We start from the raw sequence: 18,214 nt of genomic DNA, 5'->3' as shown, positions 1-18,214 counted from the left end.
ACAGAGCAGCATGTGGAAAGGCAGAGCTTCCATGCCCTATGTGGGCACACCATTCTCCCAGCACCTCCATGTGCTCACCAACCAGGAAGCTCTCTGAACCCTGTCCTTTTGGGTTTTCATGAAGACTTTATTACGTAGGCATGATTGATTAAATCATTGACCATTGGTGACCAATTCAACCTCCAGCCCCTCCCCTCCAGTCCCTCCTGTAGGGACTTCCTACAGGTAATTCATAAACCATCAAAAATACCTAAAAGGGGCCGGCCGAGTGGCGCGATGGTTAAGAACTGGCTTGGAATGCCAGAGGGTCCCGGTTTGGATCCCACATATGAGGGCCAGTGACACTGCCCTCTACAGCTAAGATGCTGAGCAGCCGCTCAACCTGGAGCTGGGCTGCCGTGAATCGCCGGCAACGACAGCGTGGGCTGCAACCCCTGTGGCAGTGGGTTGCCATGGGCTACCGTATGTAGTCAGCAGCCAGCGTGAGCGGCCAGCAGCCGCAGTGAGCGGCCTTCCAGAAGCCAGCGACTGATCTTCCTCCCCCGGGAAGAGCGCGATGATGGTGCCAACTTGGGCCAGTGAAGCAACGTCCTCCACGGCTGGACTGAGGAACAAAACGACGGCAACTTGTCTGTTCCCCTTCCCCCAATTCCCCAGCACTGTTCCCATCCCTCCAATTCCCCAGTAAAAATCTTAAAAAAAAAAATACTTAAAAGAATGTTTAAAAATAGGTTTTCTCCTATATTTAATATTTAGAAGAAGAGCTTAAGGTATCTGTAGGCCACTTAATCACTGAATATCTTTGCCTACAGGCCTCTAATTGAATACATTAGCCATTGATAATCTTGTTTAAACCACCACTGTTTTAATGCTCAATCTTTGAAGATTTCTGTTCCTCTAGAACAGTGGGTCTCAACCTTCCTAATGCCGCGACCCTTTAATACAGTTCCTCATGTTGTGGTGACCCCCAACCATAAAATTGTTTTTGTTGCTACTCTATAACTGTAATTTTGCTACTGTTATGAATCATAATGTAAATATCTGATATGCAAGATATATTTTCATTGTTATAAATTGAACATAATTAAAGCATAATGATTAATCACAAAAACAATATGTAATTATATATTGTGAAATATTTATTTCTAATTACAAATAAATGAAATTTTGTCTTGAAGCATGGAGACGGATAGAGGAGCGGTGTCTCGGTTTCTAAGACCATCGAAAATATGTGTTTCCGATGGTCTTAGGCGACCCCTATGAAAGGGTGGTTCGACCCCCAAAGGGGTCGCGACCCACAGGTTGAGAACCGCTGCTCAAAAAGGTAGTATTGTAAGTGCTACATTTCATTCCCGTGTGATCTTCCAGTACTGGCACTCTTGAATTGTTTCAAGTCATTTTAAACATAGAATTTATTATCACTTGGGATCCAATCGTACTGAGTTATCAGTTCTTTGAAGGAATAAATTTGGGAGAGGTGTGGGAGAAAGGAATACATTTTATAAAATGTTACAATGAATCTCACAACTGGCCTTTGACTAGCTGGCATTTTAAGTATACTTTTTAAAAATTTGTAATGTACAGCCAAGGTCCATCTTGGAGATTGGCTACTAGAGCTAAGCCTTCGCTTACAACTCACTCTTTCTTCCTTCCTTTCCTGATCAATTTCACATAATCACTTTTTCAGTTGAACTGAAAATCAAGTCATCTTACCAAAAAAAATGTTATAGTTTTTGTTGAAATTTCATTGAATCTACAGATTAACAGGAAAAATGGATATAGGACACAGTATTATAGTATGACATCTTCTGATCAAGCCTTTTGACATCTTCTATTAAGTTTTATATTTTTCTGTATATTCTACTTCCTGTTGGGATTTGCTATTATTGTTGTTTTGACTCATGATTATAATAATTATACCTATGATATTTTAAAACTGGTTTTCTTTGGAATATAACAATACTATTGATTTTTATACATTTTGTAATGGCTGCTCCTATTATTTCTAATTGCTTTTAGGTTGATTCCCTTAGGTTTTCCAGGTGTATTATAATGTCATCTGCACATAATTATAATTTTTCCACCTCTTTTTTAATATTTAAACCTTTTATTTATTTTGTTCCTTTGACTAATTATACTGTCTATCAAACAGTTATCATTTTTATGAGAAAAACCTGGAACTAAGAAAAGTTCTCTGAATCGGCAGAAAATAATATATAGGCAAACAATTTTACATATTTTATTATTCAGATCAAGGTGTAAATATTGTATGATGTTTTCAAACTACCCACCCCAAATGCTTTGAACCAAAACTTGCTACATAAAAAGCTTCCCAAAGTTTTAGTTTGTTTAAACATCCCATATCCGCATTGCTCTGAAAGAACTTACAACAGAGTCTGGCTTCCAGATGGCAGCCTGGCTTTTTCCTTAATTACCATTTCAGGTAAAGGTTCAAGGCAGACTTTTCATGGGACTTCAGACATATCATTTTCCCAAGGAGTTTATTACAACAAACTTTGGATCAGAAAAACAAGAATCACACATGTAAAGATAAATAAGAACACAGTCCTCTGAAAATCCAGAATACAGACCACAACACAAAAACAATGTAACGGGAGGAGGAGAAGGAAAGACACGGAGTAAGAGACAGCTTTCCTAGGGATGCTGCATCCTTTGCCAGGCATTGGCTCCTGTTCTTTAACAATAGGTGTTGAGCAACGACACTCTGACACTCTGTCAGATTTTTTACATAGGAAACGCTTAACAGTAGCCATGTGGTAAGAGGTGGAAACTAGAAGACGCATCTTAACTTAGTGCTGCTTCTGTTTTTACTTAGATTGCATGTTACACAATAATAAAAATAACATGTTTTCTAAAGATGCTTTTATTTATGATTTATAAAACTTTTCCTTGTATATATAAATTACGATTCTGGAGGGGGTTGTGGGGTTTATGAAAATTGGTGGGAGGAACTAAAACTCTCCAAGGCCATTCCTTCGTGTTGCTCATCTATAAAACACTGTTCTAAATTGTATGAAAGTGTAAAATTTTAAAAGATACAATTCTTACCCTCAAAAAAAGAAGAGTCCAAAGGTGAGTCCAAACAAATGAGTGCAAAGAGTGAATCAAAGAAGGTGGCTGAGGTAACTGTGGATTATGGGCACAGGACAAAATTACTCAACTTCTAGGTTACAAATGAAAACACTGAAAATCTTTGGCCTGTTCTGTTTAACTCTCAAATGGCCACCTCAGGGAAAAAACATTGCAAATTTAAGCTGATGTTGCGATTGCTCTGTAGAAGACTGAGTTAACAGCAGTTTTGAACTTAATGCCAAACGTAAGCTAATTTCAACTAAATATGCCAGACCAAGCCACTGTACTGAGCAGCAGATCAAAGCAAACCCCATCGTAGCCTGATTCAGTGACATCCACCAGAACCCAAGGGCCTGGAGAGAAAGACCAATTTTAATTAACATTCCTCACTGAACTCTTGATTTCACCCACCATCCCCTCCTCAAAACCTCTTTCTCTCGCCATCTTCTCCACCAAAGAAAATGGCAACCCATCCACCCAGCCACCTGCTCAACCTGCAGATGTTAATGCCTTTGCTCTTTAACCTCCCAGATCCAAACAATGACCAAGTTCTGTCGATTTGCCCTCCAGAATATCTTGAATTCATCTACTTCTCTTTCCCCAAGCATCGTCCTAATCCAAGTCATCTTTATCTTCCTCCCGGACAATTGCAAAGTTCCTAACTGGTCTGCTTACTTCCACCCTGCCCTCTATCAAATTCCTCCGATATATATGTCATTTAACTTGTTTATTCGATATTTCTTTCCTCGGAATATAAACTCCATGAAGACAAAGACCATGTCTGACTTTCTCACTGGGGTGTTCCTGGTGCCTAGCACAGCACCTGCCATATAGTAGGCATCAATAAAGTATGTAAGAATGAATGAATGAATGAATGAATGCTTTGTAAAATCCCTGCATGCTGGAAGTCATGTCCACAGCAAACAATTATAGCTCAGAGTCCATTCCCTTAAAAGTCTTTTTTCTTTTCCCCCTTCAGAGCCACATGAGCCAGTCTTCAATGAGAATGAGGTCTTTTTTCTTCTATCAGGCTGATTGTATAGTGACCTTTTAGCAGAAACTCTTAGGGGAAAAAATCAGAATGAGAGCTCTGATAAAGCACGACTAGATGGAAAGAATCCAAACCAAGCCTACCCGTTTCTAACGCTTTGGAAAGACATGAAGAAATTCTATGAAAAAACAAAACACAATCTTAGAAATGGTGCCTTTGGGGCATTACTACCACCTGGTGGCAACAATCTTAATCTGCAGCCAACCAAGAACTTTTCCCTGTCTTCTGTACGTCTCTCAATTTTTTTGAAATGTTACAATTTTAACCTTGATCCATCATGCCTTCTATTCTGGAAATGTATATCCTTCAGTTCTAGAAAATTTTCTTGAATATTTCTTTGATATTTTTCTCTGTTTTTTTCGGAATTCCTATAATTTGTATGTTAGCTCTCCTGAATTTATCTTTTAATGTTTTTACCCTTTTTCTTCCATTTTTCCCCCCCCCCCACCCTCTCTGTTATTTTGGTTTTGTTTTTTTGGGTTTTTTTCCTTTGGTACTACATTTTGAGAGGTGATTCTTTTGGCTCCACCAAAAAAAATCACCTAAACAACCTATTGATAAAACAAAGCTGAATTTATTCTTAATTAAGGGAGAACACTAACTTTGGGCAGTGTCTCAGAAACCTCTTAGAGGGAAAAGGGCAAAGTTGAGATATTTATGAGTTTTTGAAATCTTATTAAGAAAGGTCTTCCAATGTGAGGGCTTGATTAGGATTGGATAAGTATAACCATGTAGGGTTGGTGGACACAGCAAGCAAGGATTTTGAGACAAGGGGTTCAGAGTCTTGAGGAGCAAACTTTTGCTTGATGCTATCTATTGGTAATCTGAACAGTTTGATGTTTATTTAAATGGGTTTTATGGGGGAGGAAATTCCAGAAAAAACAAAGGCATTTGCATATATTATTGTTCAGTGAAAGAGTTCCCTATAATAGTAAAGTTCTATAGGTGACACAAGTAAATAGCAAACGTCTTGTCAACATAACAATAAGCTGTGTGGGTATAGGCAGTTTCAGTTCTCAGGGGTCTCATCACCTTATTTTCCATCCTATTTTTCATTTCTACTATAGTATTTTCAGTTTATTAAGGTACCTTTCTTCTGAATGTTCCTTTTTAAAGGCTTCTTTCTTTTAGGGGCAAGTATGTCTACAAAGATAGACAATAGGGTTTTTTAAGACGAGTTTGCTTGCCAACTTCATTGTCTCTATTTTCTCTGAGTTCTTTTTTGTTCATTTTGGTTGGTCTTTCATGTTAGAATCTCTCCTTGAGGGTGAGCCTTCGCTGTCTGTTTAAGAGCAATGAGACCAATGGTAGGGGTAAGACATAATAGATTGGGCGGCTCAGTGTAGGGGAACCTTATTCAGATTGCAGGGTTTTTGCCCTTTTAGGGCTGGAAATTTTTCTCAATGAGGAATTATCCAATCACTGGTGATTTGAGAAAGGAATGGAGTAAACCTGCCTGGTTGCTTGCATTTTCAGAGCTGAGCTGGAGAAGGGGGCTGAAATGTCACCATCTATTATAATATTGACTTTCACTTAATTCCCATCTCCAGTACTTTATCCTTGTCCCCAGCAATGCCTTTTATTTTGTTTCATACTCCCCCTTTCAGAGATATCTAGTACCTCCAATACTGAAGCTTTCCTGGGGGTTCTGAGAGTTGGCTTGCTCTAGCTTGCCCCCTGCCATTAACCCGCTGCCCTACTAATAGCTTAAGTGAGTTACTATGCAGAGCTAGCTCCCACTCTTCCATCTGCTTTACCATTTCCAAAATGTTGTTGCTATCATCTGCTCACTCAGGATTTTTTGTCCTTGAGGGTTTATGCATTTTGAACTCCGTGTCCTTTTACAGGACTTTGGATAGGCAGCATAGATAAAAGAATGTGTTCATTCAACCACAGTAAACTAGGAGTCTCCATTACATTCCTAAGTTCCCCTCCGACTCTAAAGTCTGTGATTTTAAGTACATTTTAATTAAAGCAAGAATGAACATAGTTTGAAATGATATTGAAGTGAGTATAATTTAGGCATCTCATGTCCAAATACATTAGGAGAGGCAATTAGCTTTTTCTTTTCAATAACCAATCTGGGGAGGCTTCGTGGAAGAGGCAAACTTTGAGGAACTATTTACAAGATAAGAAATGTACATCTTGACGCAGAGCAGATGAAAAAAATTTTTGATAATTGAACCTAAGCCTTTCTTTATTTATACACTTTAAGAGCAGCAGGGGTAGAACAAAAGAAGTTGAGGGAGCCTGCAGCAATCTTATTCTTTTTTAAAAAGATTTTATTGGGGAATTGAAGGAGGGGAACAGCATTGGGGAATTGGGGAAGGAAACAGACAAGTTACTGTCCTTCTGTTCTTCAGTCTAGTTGTGGAGGACGTTGCTTCACTGGCCCATATTGGTATTATTATTGCGCTCTTCCCAGGTGAGGCAGTCGCTCACCGGCCATTGGACGGCCGCTCATGACGACAGCTCTTGGCAGCTCATGCCGGCTGCCAGCCACTCATGGTAGCTCACGGCAGCCCACTGAAGCAGGGACTGCAGCCTACGCCATCACTGGTGACTCACGGCAGCCCAGCTCCAGGTTGAGCTGTTGCTCACCATCTTAGTTGTAGAGGACGCAGCGTCACTGGCCCTCATGTGGGATCCAAACCAGGGCCCTGCTGCTCAGAGCTGGCGTCCCAAGCCAACTCTTAACCAATACGCCACTCAACTGGCCCCCAACAATCTTATTCTTGAGCCAGAGTGCAACAGGAACCTATGATCAGGTTTTGGGTAGTGAGACTGTATGAACCATGGGAGTGAAGGTAAAGAGAATGTAGGAAACTTTGGTCTCAGCTGTAAGGATAAATTAAGGAAGGACCAGACAATACTGAAAAAAAAAGTTTTTTTTAAAGTGGAAAAGCCAGTCTTCTAAAATTCATAGGGAATTGCAAAGGGCCTTGATTAGCCAAAACAACACTGAGTAAGAACAAAGTTAGAGGACACACTCCTCAATTTCAAAACTTACTACGTGGTTATAATAACCTAAAAACAGTGTGGTACTGATAAAAGGATAGACACATAGACCAAAGGAATATAATTGAGAGTCCAGGAATAAACCTATACATCTATGGCCAATTGATTTTCAGTATGGGTGCCAAGACCATTCAATGAGGAAAGAATAGTCTTTTTAATAAATGGTATGGAGACAACTGGATATCCACACTCCTACCTCACACAATATACAAAAATTAACTCAAAATGAATCAGCAACCTTAATATAAGAGCTAAAACTATATACAACTCTTGGAAGAAAACATACGGGAAGTCTTCATGACTTTGAATTCAGAATGAGTTCTCAGATATGACCCTAAAAGCATAAACAACAAAAGAAAAATAGATAATTAGAATTCATCAAAATGAAAAACTTTTGTGCATCAAAGGCATTATCAAGAAAATGAAAAGACTCACCCACAGAAAACATTTGCAAATCATGTATCTGATAACGGATCGAGTATTCAGAATATATAAAAACTCAACAACATAAGAAATCAAATAAGAAGTAAGCAAAGAATTGGAATAGACATTTCTCCAAAGAACTTATACCAATGGCCAACAAGCAAATGAAAAGATGTTCATCATTAAGCATTAGGGAAATGCAAATGAAAACCACAATAAGAAACTACTTTAAGCCCACTAGGATGGCTATTTTAAAAATGGAAAATACGAGGTGTTGGTGAGGATCTGGAGAAATTGGAACCCTTGTGCGTTGCTGGTGGAAATGCTGCTGTGAAAAAGTCTGGTGGTTCCTCAAAAAGTTAAACATAGAATTACCATGTGACCCACAATTCCACAATTTGTAGGTACCTACCCAAAAGAATTGAAAACAGGGACTCAAACAAGTACATGGATATGGATATGTTCGCAGCAGCACTATTCACAATAGCCAAAAGGTGGACACAATCTAAATGTCCATTAACAGATGAACAGATAAACAAATTGTGGTATATACATATCATGGAATTTCATTCAGCCATAAAAAGGAAAGAAGTACTGATACATGCTACAACATGGAGGAAACTCAAAAACACTATGCTTAGTGGAAGAAGCCAGACACCGAAGGTCACTTCTTATATAATTTTACTTACATGAGCTATCCAGAATAGGTAAATCCACAGAGACAGAAAGCAATTTGGTGGTTGCCAGGGACTTGGGAGAGGAAAGAGTGGGGAATGACTATGGGTATAGGGTTTTCTTTGGGGGTAATGAAAACGTTCGGGGACTTGATAGAGGTGGTGATTTAACAACACTGTAAATGTTCTAAATGCTACCGAATTGTATACTTTAAAATGGTTAATTTTCTGTTATGTAAATCTCACTTCAATTTTAAAAAATTTTAAAAAAAGAAAGAAGGGGCTGGTCGAGTGGCTCAGTTGGTTAAGAGCTTGCTCAAGAGTGTGAGCTCTGAGCAACAGGGTCGCCGGTTTGATTCCCACATGGGCCAGTGAGCTGTGCCCAAGCTGAGCTGCCAACAGGTGGCAGGATGGCTCAGCTGGTGAGAGCACGTGCTCCTAACAACAAGGTTGCCTGTTCGAGATGGTGGGCTATGCCCACCTGCAACTAAAGACTGAACTGGGCACCTTGAGCTGAGCTGCCTCCCAGATGGCTCAGTGGATAGAGCATACGCTCTTAACAACAAGGCTGCCGGTTCGACTCCCACATAGGATGGTGGCTACACCCACCCGCAACTAATTGAACACAGCACCTTGAGCTGAGCAGCGCAACTGGACTTGGAGCTGAGCTTGCTGCGCCCTCCACAACTAAGATTGAAGGACAACAACTTGGCTGTTTCCCTTTCCCAATTCCCCAATAAAATCTTTTAAAAAGAGAGAGAATGGGGGACATGCTGGAGAAGGACCTACTAAAAAAGCCTTAGGAGTAAAGATAGGGTGACAAAAACCATAGTGAAACAAATACAAAGCAAAAACAAAACAAGGAGGTAGAAAACTGAGAATTTTACTCTGGAAACAATGATTGATATGAACATTCTTAGCTCCAAAAAAGGGGGCGGAGTGTACATATCACACACACACACAAAAAAAGCAAAGGAATGGACTTTCTAATTAGCAGAGCTCTGAGAATGCTGGTTGAATAAGGGAGGCAACTGATTATCATTTAAGTTTCACTGAGATACTAAAGGGCAATTAATTAAGTCTAGATGGAAGCTCCATGACATAGCCCCTTCTTTTAATACTGTAGAATATGGTAAACAAGTCCATGTTCACTCGTGATTTTATTAACTTCAATGTTATTCCGCAGTTCTAACTTATGTAATAATTTATATTTGAGCTGAGTAAGCTTTCAAAGGTGAGATTTCCATAGATGAGGAATGAGAAAGTGTCCTTCCAGACTCAGGAAATGGCATGGACAAGGGGAAAAGAATGAAAGCATTAGTGGGTCAGAGCACTCACTAGCAGTCTCAGGAGGATACAGGGATGTGGTGGGAGAAAAGACCAGGAACCAGTGAGTGTGGAGCCTTGAATGCCTTGCTGTCTGAGATGTAAGGCGCCACCTGCAGAATCAGAGGATGTAGGTCCTGGCTCTACCATGCCCTAGTTGGGGGGGATTTTAAATAAGCATCTTAACCTCTCTGAGCATCATTTTCCTCACTTGTAAAATGAGAATGCTATGAAAACTTAAAAAAAATAGAAGACCTAATTAAAATGTGCTGACTGAATGCTAGTGGGGTGATGGCTGGCAGAAGGGAAAAGGAAGACCAGTTCCACGGAGGGGGAAAGCTGGCTGGGGTCTGTGAGGACTCGCCTCCTAGCTGTTCATGGCCCAGCTTGGGCAGATGAGAAAAGGAAGATGGAACTGACTCCCTGGTCAGACTGAAACATCCAAAAATGACCCAGGAGCTGCCGTAGACTAAGGCTCAGCGATTGCCCAAGTACACTAACTTCCAAGGAGAGGTTTCCCTGTGGGATAAGAAACAGGAAAGAAGTTGGCTTTCCCAGGGTGGGACTGGGTTGAGGGAGATGGTCGGGTGGTTCTGACTCCATACCTCGTGCAGAATTGCTTGACTGAGAGTTGGCAGCATGTGCAGGTAGGAGAGAAGCAGCAGAAACTGCGAGAACGTTCAGAAGCATGGTGAGAGCAACATATTTGGTCTCAGTTTTTGGTAGGACCATCACAGAGGAATTCCCAGTCAACTATATGGCTCAGTGCCCCCCAAGGACTGAAGAGCCCCTAGAGCAACCCACTAAAACCTGAAAAGCAAGAGGCTCCTCAAAACAAGACTTGAGGGATAACACTGATGTTCAATCTTTGTGTTTCTAAATAGAGAGAATTCAGCTAGAAAGAGGTTCCCTCCCTGGCTCCTCCTTGGGTATTATGTTTGGGATGTGCTGGGAGCAGATTCATATGAGTGGCCCATTTGAAAGATGGGACAAGGCATATAAGGCTCAGCCTCTAACTTCCTCCTCTTTGGGACCCAGCCTATTCTCAGGATGCAAATATTTTATTCTGTTAGTACAGAGGTTGTTTCTGCAGGGAGAGGCCTCAGGTTGTCCTCAGCTATTTGTCCCTCCTGGGTGGGGAAATGCTGTATGTTCTTCAACTTAGCTTTCATCAGTTAAAAAAAAGAAAAAAGAAAGAAAGAAAAAGAAAAGAAAAAAGCTGACATTCTCTTTTAATTTTTAAAATTTTTTTGAAATTGATACATTACTAACATTTACTGAAAATAAATTTGAATGTTTTCAAACTTTCAGAAAAATCACAAATACAGTACACAGAACATCCATATTCCTCTAACCCAGATTCCTAATTAACATTTTATCACTTTTCAAAAATATCTAACCAACTCCTTTGTCTTTCAGTTGATCCTCAACTTGGGCAGGGAAGAAAGGTGTTTTTTTATTGCTACCCTCCCTCCTCTATGTGCAGAACTTCAACAGTGGAATTTAATTCCCTGGGAAGCAAAGATTTATTTATTTCATATGTGGCCTATTTCCTAGAGAGACCTGTTGTGTTTTCATAAACTGAAATTCAAACAGTCTAAATTTCTTCATTCTGCTGCTCACTGCCGTTCAGTTCCTCCCCTCAGAAAGCACTATCTATCCTTATCAAACTACTAGCCAAATTATGTCCTGATGACCTGGAATGGCTCTTGGAGAAATATCTTGAAGTGAGCAAACTGCTGAAATTACTTTGCCGTGGCATCACATTCCTCGGAGGGATTTTCTTTTGAACCCAGTTTGTGTCAAAGTCTTTGGTGCACTACCTCCTAAGAAAAGTATAAAGGAAGGGGGAATTTAAAATCAGCCCATAGTCCTATTTAGACATAAAAGTTTTAAAGTGTTTATTTGAGCTGAAGCAACATCCCTGACAGACCGGACTAGGTTGGTCAAAAGGCCAAATGGGAATTGGAAAACCAGGGAAAGCAGGGGAGAGGTGTAGAGGGTTGGCATGGGCAAACAGCAGCTGGTCTGGACTAAATCTGGAAATGTTAGGTACAGCTGGAGATAATGACTACTGAGGTCTAATGACTAATGACTACTAGCTGGGCCTGTGAGCGAGGCAGAAGCCTAAGCTGCAGCCAGGAACTGTGTACCTGGACTTGATGCTCTGGAAAGGATGCCCAGGCCTCTGCACATGCAGAACCCAACTCTCTACTTAATGCTTGTCAGACTGTAACAAACTTCAGTCCTTGAAAGCTAGCAGTGGGGTGCTGTCAGAGGTCCACAAAGGCCAAAAGTACTTCTGGTGATGGGCCTCTCAGCAGCCCCTTAGCCCATCTCACCTCCTCTCTGCCAGCACAGCACTGCCCCCGCCTCTCCAAGTTAGGGAGTGGCGGTAGAGTCAGCCAGGGAGTTTGGCCACTTGCTTTCTAGATAAGTTGTCCTCCCTCAATTCAGCGCCCACTGGCTCTTTTCAAGCCCATCATTTCTGCTAGAAGGAATTCCTCCTGGTTTTCAGTTTATAGATCATACCAACCTTAGTTTTCAGTAGTGATAAATTATTTCCCCTATATCCATATTCTATTGATTATTTCAATGGACTTTTGGGAAGGAGTCACCAGGCTTCCATACTCGCCACCTTGTCCAGAAGAGTCATATAGAAGAGGCAGGCAGAAGAGACGCAGAAGGAGCAATCAGAAAAGTAGGGGTAGGACTGAGTTATAGGACCAGAAACAGACAGAAGTTAGGGCCAGATGGCTTTGCCAGATAAAATACAGGATGCCCAGTTAAATTTGAATTTCACATAAACTGCAAGTAAGTTATTAAAGTAAGTACATACTGCATATGACATACTTATACAAAAATAAAACATCTAAAATTCACAAGTAACTGGGCACCCTGCAATTTTATTTGCTAAATCTGGCAACCATAGGACCAGATTGTGGAAGAGTTTTATTATATTCTAAGGAATTTAGATTTTATTCCATAGCTCACAAGGACCCACTGAGGATTTTGACACAAAGGAGCGACACTGGTAAAGCAGTATTTGAAACCAGACAAAAGACAATGGCAATTGTCTAGGTATGAAATTCTGAAAAATAAGACTAGGATGGTGGAAGATGGAAATGAAAAGGGTAGGATCTAGTAGCTGGTTAAATATGGGCAGATGACGAATGAGGACAAGTCTAACATGGCAGCCTGATGGCTGAAAGAATGACAGCTACTGATGGAAAGAGATGTGTCTGGAGGAGGAATTGCTTTGGAAAGAAAAAAAAACTGACTTTGAGATGATGCTTGTATGTCTAAGTGACTTTCACAACAGGAAAATAACTGTCACCCTTCCTTCGGCACCTTCTCCAGTGCTGCAGAGATGGGATGTTACTCCTCATCCTCACGGCCACCCTGACAGATAGGTATGATTACCGCAATTTTCTGATGGACAAAACCAATGCCACCAGTAGGTGGCAGAATCAGGATAGAAAGTCCCGAGCTGCCAGACTAAGAAGTCTGGGCTATTTCCATTACCCCACACTGCCTTCGGTTCCAGAAACAGAAACAGAACTCCAGGAGTTGTGGCTGACGCCGTGGCTGCTGAGAGTTGAGAAGAGGGAGCTGAAAAGGAGGGAAAGTTTGCTAAGAGGACACGGAGGAGGAGCATCGGAGAGAGAGCTGTGGGATACCCCTGGCAGAGAAAACAGCATGGAAAATGGCTATGAAGCTTGAATGAGCCTAGCATTTTGAAAACAACAGCATAACATGATATCTCTAGAAAACAGGAGATCGTGAAAGAAAATACTGGAAAGCTATGCAGACACCATGCTATGAAGAGCCTTATATGCCATGTCCAGAAGTTGAGAATTATCCTAGTCTAGGCAATCTATGACTGTGAATACCAACAAATTGTCCCTCAGCTACATGGCTATATTTGTAGAACAAAAAACAATGCCAACCGAGTGAGGGCCAGATGGCAGCAGAAGCTGTGGCTGTGGTCTATGAGTGTAGGATGCCGCATAGGGTTTTTGTGCAGACTCAGTCAAGTAGTACTCAGTACCTGGCATTTAGTAAGTACTCAGCAAATGTCAGCTATTATTATTAACATTAATTAAGTGAAATTTGCATGCGTGATTGTTATGACTGTTAGGAGCATTTTCCCCACCCCCTCTAAGCCTTTAAGCACCACCAGACTCAGTCAGCACTGTGATATACAGCCAGACACACCTGAGTAGTTCAGCAATGCCATGGGCTGTGGTCCACAGCAGTGGGGGCAGCCAGGCAGCCAAATGGATTTGCAACAAATTCCTAACAGTGGTGGCCACCAGCCAGGTAGCATACAGCTATGCAGTGAACCTGAATATTTTGCCTTTATAAAACTATGACTAGTGAAAAAGCCTTGCATTGTCTAGCCACCTTAAAAAATTCCTTTAAACATTTAACTTATCTCTGAAATCCACTACAGAAATACATTGGTATTGTTTTTTTGTCCTACAAATTATAGCCATGTCTCTGAGGAATAATTTTCTCATTCACAGTCATAGATTTGCTTCTGAAACCATGAATACAAGCACTCTAATGTCAAATATCTGAAGGATAATATTTGCATTGGGAAATTTGCTACATTATCCTCTGAGTTACGTTAATCATAAATAAATATCCTCCATTTAATGAATAATTCAAATCGTAGTCTTGTCACCATGGAAAAGAGGGCTCTCTCCTCCAATTTTTCTTTAAAGAAACATTCAGTACCACAGACATAATGTTTACTTCCCTGGAGGGGAAAACAGCTCTTGACAAGTGGAAATATGATTTCAGCAAAGAAATTGCTGTTCTATATGATAAAAATGGCTTCAATATTCTCTTTTGATTCCTGCTTAAAATATATGGAAAGGAATTTTATAGTCAAGGTAAATCTGGGTTCTGATAAATGTGATAGACATGAGCCTTGAGACAGTGAAAAAGTGAATTTGGGGCTTTCAAAAATTATGCCTTTTGCTTTCCTGGAAGCAAGCATTAACTTTTTTTAAGATTTTTTTTTTTTAATTAGGGAATTGGGGGAAGGGGAACAGACAAGTTGCTGTTGTTTTGTTCTTCAGTCTAGTTGTGGAGGATGTCACTTCACTGGCCCAAGTTGGCACCATCATCGCGCTCTTCCCATGTGAGGCAGATCAGTCACCAGCTTCTGGACGGCCGCTCACGGCGGCTGCTGGCTACACGCGGTAGCTTATGGCAACCCACTGCAGCAGGGGACTGCAGCCTACGCCGTCGCCGGCTGGCGACTCACGGCAGCCCAGCTCCAGGTCAAGCTGTTGTTCAGCATCTTAGCTGTAGAGGGCAGTGTCACTGGCCCTCATATGTGGGATCCAAACCGGGGCCCTCTGGCATCCCAAGCCAGCTCTTAACCAACGCGCCACTCGGCTGGCCCAAGAGTTAACTTTTTAAAAATAAAATTGATGGAAGTTATTCAGCTTAATGAAGACTATAAGCTGTAAGATGGGTGGTTTCTAGTAAATTTCCTAAATCATGCTTTCCTTGTTGATGACAAATGTTTATCATGAGTGTCTGGTATTTGTGTTAATGCCATTTGATGACCTAGTTGGCCCTGTTCCCACACCTACATTACCCCCATTACCTGAGAACAGATTTGGCTCCATCAATTCTGATCTTTGGCCTTGTGCCTTAAATGTGGCTCCTATCTGGATGCCTCAGGCCACTCTCAGCAGGACCTAAACCAGCCCCTACACCACCCTTCTGAGACTACCTTGAGCCCCAGGAGAGGACGTGGAGCCAGGTGTGGTCAAAGTTGCAGAGAAATTTAAGAAATATATGGTACACTTATGCAGAAAGTATTCAATTTTAAGTTGGGATATACGAAAGAGAAAGAAAGCCAAGGAACAAAGGAAAAAAAGAGAACATTCCTTAAGCATCTCTATTCCAAGTGCTTTAAACTTAAGACATTTGATCTCCACAACAACCCGTTAATGAAGCCATTATTTTCTTCATTTGTACAATGTGAGAATAGAGACTCCAAGAGGTTAGGTAACTTTTTCAAAGTTACTTAGGTATAGACTTTCTTAGGGAAAGTCAGTAGTTCTATGTAGTAATTATGTACTTGGATGTGTGGCATGAGACAGTGGAAAGAAAGATCAGAAAGCCGGATTTCATCCAGATAATGGAAAGCCTTATTAAACCCTGTCTTTTTCACTACACTAGGCTGGCTTAGGTTAGGTCCCTGTTAGCTCTGTAACCAAGGACAGGTGTAGTTAATTTCTCTCTACCTGATTTCCTTGTCTTTAAAATGGAGAGAGGGAAAGTGATGCCATCATACCTACCATAAAAATGTTGTTAGTTCCAATGAGTTAATGTAAAGAAAAGACATTCATACATAGAAAAATATCATACAAATTCAACTCATTTCTCATCATTTCTAGTTGCAAAAATTTACAGTTCATCTGGGAGGACATGACATAAACACATCTTAAATAGAATAACCACAGAAGTGTAACTCAAGATGTAGCTGTCTTGATGTCCCCAAAGTCCTCCAGCCTACTGGGGAATCTCCCATCCATTAAGATTTAATGGAAATATTTTTTTCATTTAGTTTTAATGAAAGATGCAACTGAGGCCTCAGCCAACAGGAGTTGGGAGCCATCCTTCCAGCAAGGTTTCCAACATCAAGGGTTGATGTGAAAGGATTTCCTGGTCAACTCTGAAATTACCTGGAATCTCCCCTTTCCTGGGCATTTTGACTAATTGGAGTTTTCCTGTAGTTCACATTCCCTAAGATGTTTTTGACAACGGCAAGGTTTACAGGAAGAGCTGTACTAAATACCGAAAGTATTAAAACCTCCAATGTAAATGTTCCCTTTCTACATTTTATGTCTGTCATGTTGGAAGGCATGAAAATAAACATGTAACATTTCTTTGTAATCAAGAAAAAAGAAAGGTTTACTGGAAATAGTCTTGAACCCCAATCCTATATAAATAAGAAAAAACACCACTGTTCCCAAATGTTTCTGTGGTTTCTTGGACACCTTACCTCTCTCCGTATAATCTATGGCTCTGTTTTATTCCTTCGGCTGACTGCTCTGTCTGCTGACTGGACTACTGACATCATACCATCTATACTGGACACCGCCTGGATTTTTTAATTCTTCAAAATACCACGGCACCAGACCATATATAGAACAGGCTTTTGCTGAAGATTTGAAGTCAAAGCTGGTGGGGTTACAGCAGGATAAATATTAGGTATCCCTGTTCTTAAATGCCCTTTGCCCATTTCTGCCTTTGAGAAGTCCTCGCTCGCCATCTCTGTACAAACAGCTCTAGCCCAGCTCCATTTCTTCTTTCTTTCACCTCCCCATTTTGTACCTCCTACTCATAAGCCCCACCCCATTTCTATTATATTTATGTAGCAATAACTAATGCTGATTAAAAGCTTACTTCGTACCAGGTAGTATAAGTGCTTTATTATTGCACTTATGACCAGAGATGCCAAGGATGAGACAGAAATGCAATGCAGAGAATGGGGAGGAGGACAGACAGCGCAGTCTGACCCTGCATCCTCGCTGACTTCAGTCTTTTATTAGAGATAACAGAGAAACAGGTGGTAGGAAATAACAAGCACGCCTCTAAGGCTAAGGGAGAAATGCTTAGTCTAAGGGTTGTTTTTCAGCTCAAGAGGAGCAAAAAGTTTCAAGGACTTTGGCTAAGCGCTCACTGTTTTCAGTGTGGCAAGCATCCAGCCTCTCTCAGTTGACCCTTAGTTGACCGCCAAGGTTTTGCTCAAGGCAGCAACCTGACAATCTTGGATTTGGAGGCTCAGTTGACACTGGCCTTTTGCTCAAGGCAGTAACCTTACAATCTTGGTTTTGGGGGCTCATGTGAGGGAATCCCTAACAAGTCCCTACGTCTCCCCCCTTTCTTTTTAGAGAGGGAGATAAAGCTCCGACAGGGAGGACTGTTTTTTATTATAGGGTATATCAAAGGGGGGTGTAAAGTTAGGTAGGGGTAGAGTATTATCCAGGTGTGGGGGCTGTTGCAGTGCGATGAGAAATGTTTCTGTGGTGAAGAGCCTTTGCATTATCTCGACGATGAGGCAGAGTCCTATGAAAACACAAAGAAGAATGAGAAGTCCCCTAAGTATTGTCCATAGGCGTAGGCCTATTCTGTGAAACCAACTTGAAGGATTAAGCCAATTGAGGGCCAAGTAAAGATCATCAATGGTAGCACTTTTTGTTTTTTTGTTGTAGTTTTTTTAATTGACTTTGTCGTCGAGACTGCAGGTCAGAGATATCATGTTGTAAAGGATTCTTAAAGATGCCAGCACGGTGTTTTTGGACCTCGTCCCATGATTGATTGTTACTGAGAGGAATGGGAGTCACACACATGGTGTGAAAGCCAGCGTCGCAGGTTAGTTGCTGGCGAGTCCAGAGGGCCTCTTTGCGTTCTCCCATAAAGGTAACAGTCGCCTTAAGGGTATTGAGGCATTGTAATATTTTTTGATCAATAACTGTTTGAGATTGGAGTTCAGTTGTAATGTTCTGTAAGTAAGAATTCATTCGAGCAGCGATCTGAATAGATTTGGATAAGGTGACAGCCGCTGTGGCCACATTTACAGCTAAGGCTGTTGCTG

The sequence above is a fragment of the Hipposideros armiger genome, unplaced genomic scaffold (genome assembly GCF_001890085.2).
Source record: "Hipposideros armiger isolate ML-2016 unplaced genomic scaffold, ASM189008v1 scaffold_531, whole genome shotgun sequence".
NCBI classification, from domain to species: domain Eukaryota; kingdom Metazoa; phylum Chordata; class Mammalia; order Chiroptera; family Hipposideridae; genus Hipposideros; species Hipposideros armiger.
The sequence above is the reverse complement of the archived record's forward strand: the minus strand, read 5'-3'. Positions refer to the sequence as shown.